Consider the following 15581-nt stretch of genomic DNA (forward strand, 5'->3'; position numbering starts at 1 on the left):
GAGTATCTTAGAATATAATCAAGCGTGATTGAATAGAAAACAGTAGTAATTGCATTAATCCATTGAAACACAGCAGAGCTCCTCACCCCCAACCATGGGGTTTAGAGACTCATGCCATCAGAAATACAATATGAAGTGTAAAAATGTCATAAGGTTCTCAATGAATCTCTAAAAGTAGTTTTTATACTAGAATAGTAACCTAGGTTTACAAAAAATGAGTAACTAAGTGCAGATAGTGCAGAATTCCATTTCTGGGACCCACTTGGTGTGTGCCTGGGCTGAGCTTTCAAGCTTTCACGTTCATATGCCCAAAGTTGGTGTTAAATGGCACCCCATGTGCCATAATGGGCGTTTAACGCCGAAAAAGGTGCCAGTTCTGGCGTTTTACGCCAGACAATTTTAGGCTGACTTTGGACGCTGGTTTGGGCCATCAAATCTCGAGAAAAATATCAACTATTATATATTGCTGGAAAGCCCAAGATGTCTACTTTCCAACGCAATTAAGAGCGCATAAATTGGACTTCTGTAGCTCGAGCAAATCCATTTTGAGTGCAGGAGGGTCAGAATCCAACAGCATCTGTAGTCCTTTTTCAGCCTCTGAATCAGATTTTTGCTCAAGTCCCTCAATTTCAGCCAGAAAATATCTGAAATTACAGAAAAACACACAAACTCATAGTAAAGTCCAGAAATGTGATTTTTGAATAAAAACTAATAAAAATATAATAAAAAGTAACTAAATTATACTAAAAACTACTTAAAAACACTGCCAAAAAGGGTATAAATTATCCGCTCATCAATGGTGCAGGAGTCTCTTCTTCCTTCTTGGTTTCAGATTCATTTTCAGCTTCTTCTTCTTGCTTGTTTTGACTTGGGAATGCTTCCTCCACAACCTTCCCACTTCTTAGTGTGATGGCCTTGCATTCCCCTCTTGGGTTGGCCATGATATCACTAGGGAATGTATGTGTAGGCATTGGTATCTGTTTAGACAAGCTCCTTAGTTGTGCTTCCAGTTTTAAAATTGCTGCCCCTTGGTTCCTTTTTTTGGATCTGACCTCCTCTTGGTTTGCATCTATCTTTTTGTCAGCTTGCACTTGTCTCTCTGCAACAGTGGAAACGGTCCCTGTTAGTTGTGCTATAGCAACCTCTAATCTTCCAAAGTTGTTGCTGATATCACATGGTTGCATGGTTAAGGACAATGCATCTTGAGGGTCGTTATTGTATGGTTGTTGGGTGGGATGGTAGGGTTATTGTATTGGTTGGAGTGGTATAGTTTGTGATCTTGGCTGTGCTTTTGTTAGTTTCCCCACCCAAAATTTGGGTGGTTTTTCTAACCTGGGTTGTATGTCTTGGCATTGGGATCATATGGTGGTCTAGCGGAATTGTTCACATAGTTGGCTTGCTCCCATTCACCTTCAACTGCTGGGTTCTCTTCCTCTTGTGTGGGTGCTTAAGCTTGAATAGTTGAGACTTGGTACTCATCCATCTGCTTGGTTAGGGCCGCTAATTGAGCTGTGATCACCTTGTTCTGAGCTAACAGGGCATCTATGGAATTGAGCTCCATCACTCCTCTTCTTTGAGTTCTATCTGAGGCATAGAAATACTCATTATTGGAAACAGTTTCTATGACATCTATAACCTCTTCAATTGTCTTCTTCTTGTTGAATGAGCCTCCAGAAGAGTGATCTAGGGCCTTCTTTGACTCATACGATAGCCCCTCATAGAAGATGTACAATTTCACCCATTCGTTGAATATGTCTGGAGGGCATTTTCTTGTCAACTCCTTGAATTTCTCCCAAGCCTCATGAAGAGTTTCACCATCTTATTGTCTAAAAGTTTGCACCTCAATTCTCAATCTATTGACTCTTTATGGAGGGTAGAATCTTGCTAAGAATTTGTTAATAACATCCTCCCAAGTTGTCAAGCTTTCCTTAGAAATGATTCCAATCACTTTGATGCCTTATCCCTGAGAGAAAAAGGGAATAAAAGCAGTTTGTAGATCAGGATGGACACCATTGCACTTCACTGTGTCACATATTCTCACAAATGTTGTTAGATGTTGGTTGGGATCTTCCTGGGTGCTACCTCCGAATGAACAATTATTTTGAACAAGTGTGATGAGTTGAGGCTTTAACTCAAAGCTATTAGCATGAATTGTTGGTTTTAGAATGCTACTTCCACAAATTCCTGGGTTTGGGTTGATGTAAGAGCCTAGAACTCTCTTCTCTTGCCCAACATGATTGCCAGCATCTTCTCCAACATGGTTATGCACCTCTTCCTCTATAGTAACTCCCAGATCTTCCTCCACTACTTCCTCTCCAACTATTCCTTTGCTTCTTGCTTCCCTTCTTAGTCTAAGGAAGGTCCTCTCAGGTTCACTGTCAAAAGAGGATGAAGTTTCTCCTCTTCTACCTGTCATACATTCAACAAACAGCAAGCAGAGGACAAGTGAATGAATCACTCTTGTTAAGACTTATGGTTAGTTTGACTGGTGCAATTAATCAAATAGTTAGTTGATTAGTAAAAAAATTGGAAATATACACAATGAACAGCTGGAATAATCAAATGAAAAAGAAGAAAGTAAGGAACTGAAATTAAAGGAATTAGCAAGGTAATTAAAATTGCTTAATCTAGCTACCCATCAATTTAGTCATTGTCAAATTTAAACCAATCATCGGCAACAGCGCCATAAAACTTGATGACCAGAATTCACTCCCTATATAGAATAATGAATCCGTTTTTTTGCCAAGCGCACCAAAATATCGTCAAGTAATAACCCACTAGGAGTGGGGTCGAATCCACAGAGATTGGTAGATTTGAGCAATTTTAATCAATCGGTGAATTAGTCAAACTGAGCAATATAGATTGTGATTGTAGAATTCTAAACGATCAGAAATGTAAATGACTTAAAAGTAAAGAGAAGCAATAATGTGCAGAAAAGTAAATGGCAGGAATGTAAAGTGCTTGAACATAAATGACTGAATTATAAATGGGAATGGGGGATAACAGAATGTAAAGAAAGCTATAAAGAATATAGAAGATAAGAATAGGGGAAAATTCATTGGGATTAGGAGATATTGCTCTCTTTGGATTAAATTCAGCTCATCTCATCTTCAATCATGCAACTCATTGACCTCTTGGCAATCATAATTGATTCAACCCCAATCCTTTGGTGATTCAATCTCTCAAATCTTGATAATCAGCCAATTTCTTGGTCTAATTGCTCATGAAGAGAGATATGCTTGGTCCCTAATTATACCACACATCCTCATAGATCCAAATAGTGGGTGGATTATATGACACCATATCCAATCCTAAAACCCAGATCTACTCAATTATGAGAAGGAATTTCAAGCATGATTTCATGCTTCCTTTTCCAAGGTTCCCATGAAACCCATTTTGTATTCAACCTCCTTCCCAAGATGATTGAACACTAGCATGAAGAACAAAATTCCTTCTAGCAAATCAAAGAGAAGATGAAGAGAAGAAGAAATTCTCTATCATTAATCCATCAAGTACAACAGAGCTCCCTCTCCCAATGAGAGGGAGTTTAGCTACTCATAGCTTAGAGAAAAGTACAAGAGATGGAAGAGATGAAGTGAAGTATAAAAGTAAAATTAAAACTTGCCAATCCAAAAGCTAACCCCTTTTCAGTACTTCTAGGGGTTATTTATACTACTCCTATCACTAGAATTAATAAAATACAAAAGAGAAAAGAAAATTACAGCTGGAGGGAAAAGGAAAACTCAATAAACGTGACACTTAAGCTTGGCATGTGGCTAGCGTTTGAGTGGTGTGCCATGCCTAGCCACTAAGTTTGGCTTGGCGCGCCATGCCCAGCTCCTCAAATGGCACGCCTCTTGCATTAACCTCCCTGGCGTGCCACGCCTTCGAACCCAAGTGGCACGCCCAGGCTCTTCTTAAGCATTGGTTAGCCTGGCGTTACATGCCTTCGAGCTCAAGTGGCACACCTAGGCTCTTCCCTCTTGCTCCTCTTCTTTGGAATTTTGAACTGGCGTGGCACGCCCAAGGTCTGGCATGCCATGCCCATTGTGAGCACTTCATCCATCCTCCTAGAAATTTATACTGGCGTGCCACGCCCATGTATTGTATGCATGGTTCCCTTGTTCCAGTAGCTGGCGTGCCACGCCCAGCATTCAAGTGGCACTCCCAGGGTTATCTGGTCTTGGCATGCCATGCCTTAAAGCTCAAGTGGCACGCCCAGTCTTCTTCTTCTTTGGTTGCTGGGGTTGGCGTGCCACGTCTTAGACATCAAGTGGCAAGCCCAGTAAGTGGTTAGGCCTCTTCAAGCATTGTAGTGCCACACCTGAGACTCAAGTGGCACGCCCAAGTCAGGGTTGCTAGCTGGCGTGCCATGCCTTCAACACTAAGTAGTACACCCAAGTGTTGGACCTTCGCCTCCTTCTCTGGAAAATGTAACTGGCGTGCCACGCCTTGGTGTTCAAGTGGCACGCCCATGTTGGTTCGAACCCCTTCAAGCCTGGCGTGCCATGCCTAGAATCCCAAGTGGCATGCCCATGTGTTGGGTGATAGTTGGCATGCCATGCCTTCGATACCAAGTGGCACGCCCAATGTGTCCCCATTCTGGATCAGTGAACTAGCGTGCCACGCCTACAAGTCCAAGTGGCACGCCCATAGCATATGATGGGGTTGGCGTGCCACGCCCAGCCTGGCATGCCACGCCCCCTTTGTGGCCTACAATCTTGCTCTCTGGAAATATAACTGGCGTGCCACGCCTGGCCCCTGGCGTGTCACACCCTTGTCAAAGCTTCAAGGACTATTCTCTAGAAAATATAACTGGCGTGCCACGCCCATACTGTTTGGTGGCGTTTGTTCCAACTGGCACATCCAACTTCACACGTCCAGTTCTTTTTATTGTTTCCTTCCCCCTTTTATTGCTCTTTTCACCTGAAATTCAACACAAACCCATTTTAAAGCAAGATATCATAATATTTATCATTTGGTTCATGAAATTACATTGATTCAATGAGATTATGCTCTTTTTATGGTCCTTTCAGATGAAAGAAAGAGGTGGATGATGCAAATCATCAAGCTCACGCATCGGTTATGTTGCCAGACCCAACTCGGATAAGCGGGATTAAACCACCATCCTTATCTGTAGGTTTCATAAACAAGCAAGATTAAACCACCATCCTTGCTCGGAACACGCAAGCGGGATTAAACCACCATCCTTGCCTCCACAGTAAGCGACATTAAACCACCATCCTTACTGGGCACCTCGAACAAGCGGAATTACACCACCATCCTTGCTCGGGTTGCATTCACAAATCAATCTACAAGCGGGATTAAACTGCCGTCCTTGCCCAACATAAAATAATATGCAAGCGGGATCACACCACTGTTCTTGCTAAATAATTCACCCATACGTGAGTAGAATAGAACCTCTGGCCTCACTGCAGGCGGGATAAAACCACCATCTCTGCATATGCACAATAACCACGACAAGCAGGATCAAACCACCGTCTTTGCCGGGACAAAACTCTTTCAATAAACCAAGTCTTGGGATATAGTGCCCAGCTCACTTTTAACCTCATCATAGTCACTCTCATCCTCAATATTTCACCAGTCTTTTATCAGCAATTGTTACAACAATAACTCTCAAAAACATTTGATAATAGTATAAAAATCAATTCTTAAATCTCATACCCAAGGTAGTCACCAAAACAATCATCGGCAACCACATTACAATCTTGTTTTTAAAATATCAAATGAACTCGGAATTGCACAAACTTTATATCCATACGACCGTTTTGGATTAAGATTTCCATTAAACTAAAAATTATAATTTTTCACTTACTCTAGCTTCGAGAATAGAAGAAAACCCGTGACTACTCTGCAGTGCTTAAAAATCAGAAAACAGCAACAGCATGTAATATTCAAAATTCAATATAAAATCCAAGTTAAATCCAATGACCTTAAAAATTAACATACTTCAACTTCACTCATCCAGGTTTCTTTTTCAATTTGTTCTAGGTCAATACCATTTTTAATGAGAAAGTTATGTAACTAGGAAGTTGAGTAATTTTCTGCAGAATTCTGTTTTAAAAGCCAATGAGCATATCCTCTTTCAAGTCCCATAATTCACTCAGTGAAACATGGACAGCCCTGAAATTTAAATTACATATGATAAACATACTTAATTTTCTCCTCCAATTGATTGTATCTCAATACCAATCCAAAATCAAAAGTTATAAACTTTCAAAGTTATTGATTTAAGAGAACAGAAACTGGCTTTTACTGCATAACGCGTCATATTTCAAAAATTCATATCTTTAAAACTACAATTCCAAAAATTCTAAATTTTTTTAAAATTAAATTATTAGGACCAGAGTTTCATTTAAAATTGATTTCATTTCAAAATTCAAACTAGAGAATTTTCAATAGAGAAAACAAGTTGCTGCTATATTAAGCATTCTGCAGAAAAATCAGATTTAATAACCACACTTCAAAAATTTACCATAAATCATAAACTTAACGAAACTGTCTGACATTCACCAGTCTAGCTCCTTATATTCCCAAGCTTAATCCAGACTTGGTCCCATACAATTCTAATCATTACAGAATTAGTTATAGATTTTCAAAGTTTCTTACTTCATTTAAAGTAATGCAGAAAATTAGATCCCACGATTTAACATTGAAAAATCATAACTAATATTTCAGTTAATACAAAACCTTCAAAATTGAATCTTAACAATCATACTTATTATAGTTTACTTAGCTCTTAATTTCTTATCATTTCAAACACTATTGAGTTACTGGTTCACTTTCAAAATTACTGTTTGACTTCAAAACTCATATTTTCAGCAAGTAGTTCAACATTTTAAGATTCAATCCTTCAAATATTCTCTAAACTCAATTCCAATCAATCACCAAGTCCACCACCATTACAATAATTCACACCTATTACGGCCTCCGGCCCAATATCCAAATCAATTAACAATAAAATCAATAAATGCCATTCACTTTATAATGTCACAATAATTCTTAATCAATACACACATACACATAGCCATTCACTATCCAAAACAGCAACCAATTTCAATCCACACCTATCCTAGGGTCAACTATCCTAGGCATTCACATAACTTTACATAATGCCTACTCGAAACTCAAACCCGTACCTTGAATGTCGGCGGTTCCAACCCTTGAAGCCTTGTCTAGCTTAATCTCCAAGATCCACCACCCAAATTTGCCAATCAAATTCTACTTCATATCAAATTCAGCCCCAACAATTCTCTAATCCATATAATCTAGTTACAACAATATATCTTAACATTTATTCTAGGGTTCATACATAAAATTGGGGACAATGAAGAGAGTTAAGCTTTCTTACCTTAACCCACATGAAATATAGATGGAACCCACTAGAAATTCATACTAGAGCATCCCTAAACAACCAAAATCACAAAAATTCAATAACCCTAAAACCAAAAACGTGAATCTATAAGGAACAGAAAACTGGGCAAAAAAAGGAGTATTCCTTACCACAAATCTTAGATATAATTGAAGAGGATGAGGAGAGCTACGCGTAGCCGCAAACGGCTCGTCTATCGGAGCTCCGGATCAAAAGTTACAAGCAAAACAAGATGAAGTTGAATAGTGCTCTAGGTTTTAGTTACTCTCTTCTCTCTCACCGTGTTCTCTTTGAAAGGAGGGAAGAATGAGGTGTTTTGTGCTGAAATAGATCTTTGTATAGTGTGGGCTTAGAACACTTGGGCTCGGTTCACTCGGTTTAGCTTGGCTTAATTTCGGGGCCAAAACCTTTAAGATTAGAGTTTTAAATCGTATTTTAAATATTTCAATCTTCTCAAATTATAAATTCTAAATTCTAAATTCTAAATTTTATTTACTTATAATTAATTTACTCACTTGCAGTGCCAGACAGACTTAAGTCGGTACTGCCGGTTGAATTACCAGTACGTATTTTTACGCGTATTTCCATAGAAGATTATTATTTTTTCCCATTCGGAAAAATTCACTGAATCCAATTATCATAGTTAAATCTTCAAATTCCTTAGTCTTTATTTTTGAGTCCATCCGGACACGCTTTAACTATTTTAACTTGATGATTAATTATCCAATTAATCCTTTTATAATTTTCTCAGGTCTTACATCCTACCCACCTTAATAAAAATTTTGTCCTCAAAATTTGACCACTCGTAACCAACTCTAAATGATTCTTCCTCACATGTATCTCCACTTTCTATGTATGCATTTCAAGGTCCATCCGACTCCAGGCAATCTTCATTAATGAAGCTTCTTCAATTCCCATAGTAAGATTTATGACTTACATAACCTATTGTCACTCTTTATTGAATGCAACTGATAACTCCACGCTACTAACGCCCCTTCCGATTCCATAAACCTAATTCATATTGAATGTTCCAAACCGCTTTCACTGTGTTACTCTGATTATTAGTCACCAAGAACCTAGCTATTTCTCTATGTTAACCAAAAGTCACATTGTCTCAATACTGAGGAGAGTCCTTTCTCATATTTAACATTAAGCTCCTACATGTGCTATCTTACCCTGGTTCGACTCCGAACTTAACTAGCAAAACTTCTTTTCCTGCGACATCTCTCAACACCAGTCGGAACCTAACCACACTTAGCTCTCCAACCCCATATCAACACAACGGAGCATCAAACCCTCGCAACTTTATTACCATCCACTTTAGACTTAGATCAATCTGAAACTTTTTCCGCAAAAATCACCAGTTCACAACTTCTAGCAACAGCGTATACTTATAGGTTTAACCTTCCGTGTCCACAAATCATGCTCTAAGAAATTAACGTTTCAATGGTTGAGTTTAAAAAATGGACGTAATGCCAAAATAAGCTCAAGTGCATTCAAAGGAATACCTAGCCCAAAAGAGAACAAACAATTCGAGTGGCATCCAACAAGAATCGGAAAGATGCTCAGTGTTATGATCAAGTGAGGTCATAGAAAATAACGAAATGCACCAAAAAGAGAACTAAAGTAAATCTCAAGAAAGAAATTTCCAAATTAAAAATCCTTAGCAGAGACAAAAAGTTCATCGACTCGAAACATATCCCTGTTGGCTTTGGAAGAATTTTGAGTTCTTGAATGGAGGCAGCTCAACTCAACAGTGATCCCTCAAGGGTCGAAGGTTCTTGTGATTGGTTCAAAACAAGTTCGGACTCACATCAAAGAGTTCATGCAAGGATATATGCAAATGAGGAATAGAATTGGAAATATTCAAATTATTTCCAAGAAAGAATTTGGAATAAAGAACTTCAATGCAACTAACAAAAGAAGAGATAGATCAAGTCACAAGGATTTTATTGGTACTCTCATTCATATAAAATCTCACGTCGCCATCAAGATCACTGTGCTTCCATAGTGTTACTTTGATTCGCTTGCCTTTAAGAATTTAATTATTCGCCCACATCAACCAAAAATCTTCTTAAGTTCTGCCAAATCTAACGGCAATACTCTACGTGGCACTATTAAATTTAATCCTAGATGTGACACTAAGTTTGACACTTTTAGCTTTAAATCCTTATCTCCGTTACAAACTATGGATAAACGCGGTGTTCCAATATCATACAATGCATTTAGAATTCGGTTACCCATTTCACAATTACCTCATATTAGAGATTCTCAACCTTGTCGCTAAGACCGACTCGCATCCTAGTCCTTCCTGTTGGGACAATGTCTAGAGACATGCCCAGGCAATTCGTAGTGGTAGCATAATCCTAGCCCAGCCATGCATGACATTTTCGGATGATATCTTTCGCATCTCGGGCATCTCAAGTTTTCTTGGTAAGTCCCAGCCTACTTTCCCTTACCATGTTGATGAGCGGATAATTTATACGCTTTTTGGCATTGTTTTTAGTATGTTTTTAGTAGAATCTGGTTACTTTTACGGATGTTTTCATTAGTTTTTATGTTAAATTCACATTTCTAGACTTTACTATGAGTTTGTGTATTTTTCTATGATTTCAGGTATTTTCTGGCTGAAATTGAGGGACTTGAGCAAAAATCATATTCAGAGGTTGAAGAAGGACTGCTGATGCTATTGGATTCTGACCTCCCTGCACTTAAAATGGATTTTCTGGAGCTACAAAACTCAAAATGGCGCGCTTCCAATTGCATTGGAAAGTAGACATCCAGGGCTTTCCAGAAATATATAATAGTCTATACTTTGCCCAAGTTTAGATGACGCAAACTGGCGTTCAACGCCAGCTCTCTGCCCAATTCTGGCGTCCAGCGCCAGAAACAAGTTGCAAAGTGGAGTTCAACGCCCAAACTGGCACAAAAGCTGGCGTTCAACTCCAAGAATGACCTCTCTACGTGTAGACTTCAAGCTCAGTCCAAGCACACACCAAGTGGGCCCCGGAAGTGGATTTATGCATCAATTACTTACTTCTGTAAACCCTAGTGACTAGTTTATTATAAATAGAACTTTTTATCATTGTATTCGTAGTCTTGGTTACTCTGGTTCCCCTCTGGGGCCGAAACCAATGAACTCCATTATCACTTATGTATTTTCAATGGTAGAGTTTCTGCACTCCATAGATTAAGGTGTGGAGCTCTGCTGTTCCTCAAAGATTAATGCAAAGTACTACTGTTTTCTATTCAATTCATCTTATTTCGCTTCTAAGATATTCATTCGCACTTCAACCTAAATGTGATGAACGTGACAATCATCATCATTCCCTATGAACGCGTGCCTGACAACCACTTCCATTCTACATTAGATTGAATGAGTATCTCTTAGATCTCTTAATCAGAATCTTCGTGGTATAAGCTAGATTGATGACGGCATTCATGAGAGTCCGGAAAGTCTAAACCTTGTCTGTGGTATTCCGAGTAGGACTCTGGGATTGAATGACTGTGACGAAATCCAAACTCGCGAGTGCTGGGCGTAGTGACAGACGCAAAAGGATAGTAAATTCTATTCCAGTATGATCGAGAACCTCCAAGATGATTAGCCATGCAGTGACAGTGCATCGGACCATTTTCACAGAGAGGAATAGGATGCAACCAACGACAAGGGTGATGCCTCCAGAAGATTAGCCGTGCTGTGACAGAGCATTTGGACCATTTTCCCGAGAGGATTGAAAGTAGCCATTGGCACCGGTGACATCCTTACACAAAGCCAGCCATAGAAAGGAGTAAGACTGATTGGATGAAGACAGCAGGAAAGCAGAGGTTCAGAGGAATGAATGCATCTCCATACACTTATCTGAAATTCTCACCAATGATTTACATAAGTATTTCTATCCTTATTTCAGTATTAATTTCGAAAACTCCATAACTATTTTATATCCGCCTGACTGAGATTTACAAGGTGACCATAGCTTGCTTCATACCAACAATCTCCGTGGGATCGACCCTTACTCACGTAAGGTTTATTACTTGGACGACCTAGTGCACTTGCTGGTTAGTTATGCAAAGTTGTGAAGATATGTTTAGACCATGGTTCTGTGCATCCGTTTTTGGTGCCATCGCCAGGGAATCAATTTCGAACAATAATTCACAACCTGAGTAACAATTTCGCATACCAAGTTTTTGGCGCCGTTGCCGGGGATTGTTCGAGTTTGGACAACTGACGGTTCATCTTGTTGCTCAGATTAGGTAATTTTTTTTTGTTTTATTTTCAAAAATTTTTCAAAATTCTTTCAAAAATTTCTCCTTTGTTTTCGAAAAAAAAAATTTAAATAAAAATATTTTCAAAAATATATTTTTCTTCAGAATTTTTAAGAATGAATTCTAGTGTTTCATGAAGCATGTGGAAACCTGGCTGGCTGTAAAGCCATGTCTAATTCTTCCGTGTAGGGCATGTCAGGCATGTCATGTTTGAGTTACATACTAAAGCTTGGCTGGCTATTAAGCCATGCCTGACCCTTTGATTGGAGCTTTAGGCTAAAGAGCATAAGATTCCTGGAATTCATATTAAAAATTTTGGAATCCTTATTTTCCTTTTTCAAAATAATTTTCGAAAAAAATTCCAAAAAAATTTAGAAAATCATAAAAATCAAAAAAATATTTTTGTGTTTCTTGTTTGATGTGTCATGTTATAAGTTTGGTGTCAATTGCATACTCATCTTGCATTTTTCGAAAATTCATACATTCATAGTGTTCTTCATGATCTTCAAGTTGTTCTTGGTAAGTCTTCTTGTTTGATCTTGATGTTTTCTTGTTTTGTGTTTTATGATGTTTTTCATATGCATTCTTGCATTCATAGAGTCTAAGCATCAAAGATTTCTAAGTTTGGTGTCTTGCATGTTTTCTTTGTATTAAAAATTTTTCAAAAATGTATTCTTGATGTTCATTATGATCTTCATAGTGTTCTTGGTGTTCATCTTGACATTCATAGCATTCTTGCATGCATTCATTGTTTTGATCCATAACTTTCATGCATTGCATCATTTTTCTTGTTTTTCTCTCTCATCATAAAAATTCAAAAATCAAAAAAATATCTTTCCCTTTTTCTCTCTTAAAATTTCAAAAATTAGATTTGACTTTTTCAAAAATTTTTAAAATCTAGTTGTTTTTATGAGTTAAATCAAATTTTCAATTTAAAAAAATCTTATCTTTTTCAAAATCTTTTTCAAAAATCAAATCTTTTTTTCAATTTTTTTTTAGTTATTTTCGAAAATTTCAAAAATATTTTTCAAAAATCTTTTTCTTAATTTTACATCATATTTTCGAAAATAACATCATCAATTAATGTTTTGATTCAAAAATTTCAAGTTTGTTACTTACTTGTTAAGAAAGATTCAAACTTTAAGTTCTAGAATCATATCTTGTGATTTCTTGTGAATCAAATCATTAATTGAGATTTTAAAAATCAAATCTTTTTCAAAAACTAATTTCTATCATATCTTTTCAAAAATATCTTCTTATCTTACCTTTTTCAAAAAAGTGATTGCAAAATATCTTTTCTAACTTCTTAACTTCTTATCTTTTCAAAATTTGTTTCAACTAACTAACTAACTTTTTGTTTGTTTCTTACCTTTTTCAAAACTACCTAACTAACTCTCTCTCTCTAATTTTCAAAAAAATATTTCCTCTTTTTCAAAATTTCTTTTTTATTAATTATTTTAATTTTTGATTTTAATTTTCGAAAATTACTAACCTTTTTCAAAAACTATTTTCGAAAATCACTAACTCTTTTTAAAAAAATAATTTTCAAAAATTCTCTTCCTCTCTCATCTCCTTCTATTTATTTATTCATCTACTAACACTCCTCTTCATCTCACATCTCTGCTCCTATCATCACCTTTGTGTTTGGATTATCCATTCTTTTCTTCCACTCACACAGGGACCTCTAAACTGTGGTATAAAGAATCCCTATTATTATTATTATTATTTTTTTTTGTGCCCTCTTCTTTGTCATATGAGCAGGAGTAAAGACAAGAATATTCTTGTTGAAGCAGATCCAGAACCTGAAAGGACTCTGAAGAGAAAACTAAGAGAAGCTAAATTACAACAATCCAGAGATAACCTTACAGAAATTTTCGAACAAGAAGAGGAGATGGCAGCCAAAAATAATAATAATGCAAGGAGGATGCTCGGTGACTTTACTGCACCTAATTCCAATTTACATGGAAGAAGCATCTCCATCCCTACCGTTGGAGCAAACAATTTTGAGCTGAAACCTCAGCTAGTTTCTCTGATGCAGCAGAACTGCAAGTTTCATGGACTTCCATCTGAAGATCCCTTTCAGTTCTTAACTGAATTCTTGCAGATCTGTGATACTGTTAAGACTAATGGAGTAAATCCTGAAGTCTACAGGCTCATGCTTTTCCCATTTGCTGTAAGAGACAGAGCTAGAATATGGTTGGACTCTCAACCTAAGGATGGCTTGAACTCTTGGGATAAGCTGGTCACGGCTTTCTTAGCCAAGTTCTTTCCTCCTCAAAAGCTGAGCAAGCTTAGAGTGGATGTTCAAACCTTCAAACAAAAAGATGGTGAATCCCTCTATGAAGCTTGGGAAAGATACAAACAGTTGACCAAAAAGTGTCCTTCTGACATGCTTTCAGAATGGACCATCCTGGATATATTCTATGATGGTTTATCTGAGCTATCAAAGATGTCATTGGACACTTATGCAGGTGGATCCATTCACCTAAAGAAAACGCCTGCAGAAGCTCAAGAACTCATTGACATGGTTGCTAATAACTAGTTCATGTACACTTCTGAGAGGAATCCTGTGAGTAATGGGACGCCTATGAAGAAGGGAGTTCTTGAAATTGATACTCTGAATGCCATATTGGCTCAAAACAAAATATTGACTCAGCAAGTCAATATGATCTCTCAGAGTCTGAATGGAATGCAAGCTGCATCCAACAGTACTCAAGAGGCATCTTCTGAAGAAGAAGCTTATGATCCTGAGAACCCTGCAATAGTAGAGGTAAATTACTTAGGTGAACCTTATGGAAACACCTATAATCCATCATGGAGAAATCATCCAAATCTCTCATGGAAGGATCAGCAAAAGCCTCAACAAGGCTTTAATAATGGTGGAAGATACAGGTTTAGCAACAGCAAGCCTTTTCCATCATCCACTCAGCAACAGACAGAGAACCCTGAACAAAATACTTCTAATTTAGCAAACTTAGTCTCTGATCTGTCCAAGGCCACTGTAAGTTTCATGAATGAAACAAGGTCTTCCATTAGAAATTTGGAAGCACAAGTGGGCCAGCTGAGTAAAAGGATCACTAAAATCCCTCCTAGTACTCTCCCAAGCAATACAGAAGAGAATCCAAAAGGAGAGTGCAAGGCCATTGAATTGATCACAATGACCGAACCTGTAAGGGAAAGAGAGGACGTGAATCCCAAGGAGGAAGACCTCCTGGGATGTCCAGTGATGAATAAGGAGCTTCCCTTTGAGGAACCAAAGGAATCTGAGGCTCATCTAGAGACCATAGAGATTCCATTGAACCTCCTTATGCCATTCATGAGCTCTGATGAGTACTCCTCTTCTGAAGAGAATGAGGATGTTACTGAAGAGCAAGCTGCCAAGTTCCTTGGTGCAATAATGAAGCTGAATGCCAAATTATTTGGCATTGAAACTTGGAAAGATGAACCTCCCTTGTTCACCAATGAACTAAGTGATCTGGATCAACTGACATTGCCTCAGAAGATACAGGATCCTGGAAAGTTCATAATACCTTGTACCATAGGCACCATGATCTTTAAGGCTCTGTGTGACCTTGGTTCAGGGATAAACCTCATGCCCCTCTCTGTAATAGAGAAACTGGGAATCTATGGGGTGCAAGCTGCTAAAATCTCACTAGAGATGGCAGACAATTCAAGAAAATAGGCTTATGGACAAGTAGAGGACGTGTTAGTGAAGGTTGAAGGCCTTTACATCCCTACTGATTTCATAGTCTTGGATACTGGAAAGGAAGAGGATGAATCCATCATCCTAGGAAGGCCTTTCCTAGCCACAGCAAGAGCTGTGATTGATGTGGACAGAGGAGAATTGATCCTTCAATTAAATAAGGACAACCTTGTGTTTACAACTCAAGGATCTCTCTCTGCATCCATGAAGAGGAAGTAGAAA

At 38.0% G+C, this 15581-nt stretch overlaps 2 non-coding genes across 2 annotated transcripts; one reads left to right on the forward strand and one right to left on the reverse strand.

The window, feature by feature from the left end:
* Positions 1 to 1749: 1749 nt before the first annotated feature.
* Positions 1750 to 1855, forward strand: LOC148570781 (small nucleolar RNA R71). Its single transcript, XR_015880377.1, has one exon. It is a non-coding gene; the product is annotated as a small nucleolar RNA R71 (small nucleolar RNA).
* A 12088-nt stretch (positions 1856 to 13943) lies between these two features.
* Positions 13944 to 14051, reverse strand: LOC148570782 (small nucleolar RNA R71). Its single transcript, XR_015907935.1, has one exon. It is a non-coding gene; the product is annotated as a small nucleolar RNA R71 (small nucleolar RNA).
* Positions 14052 to 15581: the final 1530 nt, after the last annotated feature.

Source organism: Arachis ipaensis, chromosome B3 (assembly GCF_059453495.1).
Source record: "Arachis ipaensis isolate K30076 ecotype BB chromosome B3, ASM5945349v1, whole genome shotgun sequence".
Classification (NCBI taxonomy): Eukaryota; Viridiplantae; Streptophyta; class Magnoliopsida; order Fabales; family Fabaceae; genus Arachis; species Arachis ipaensis.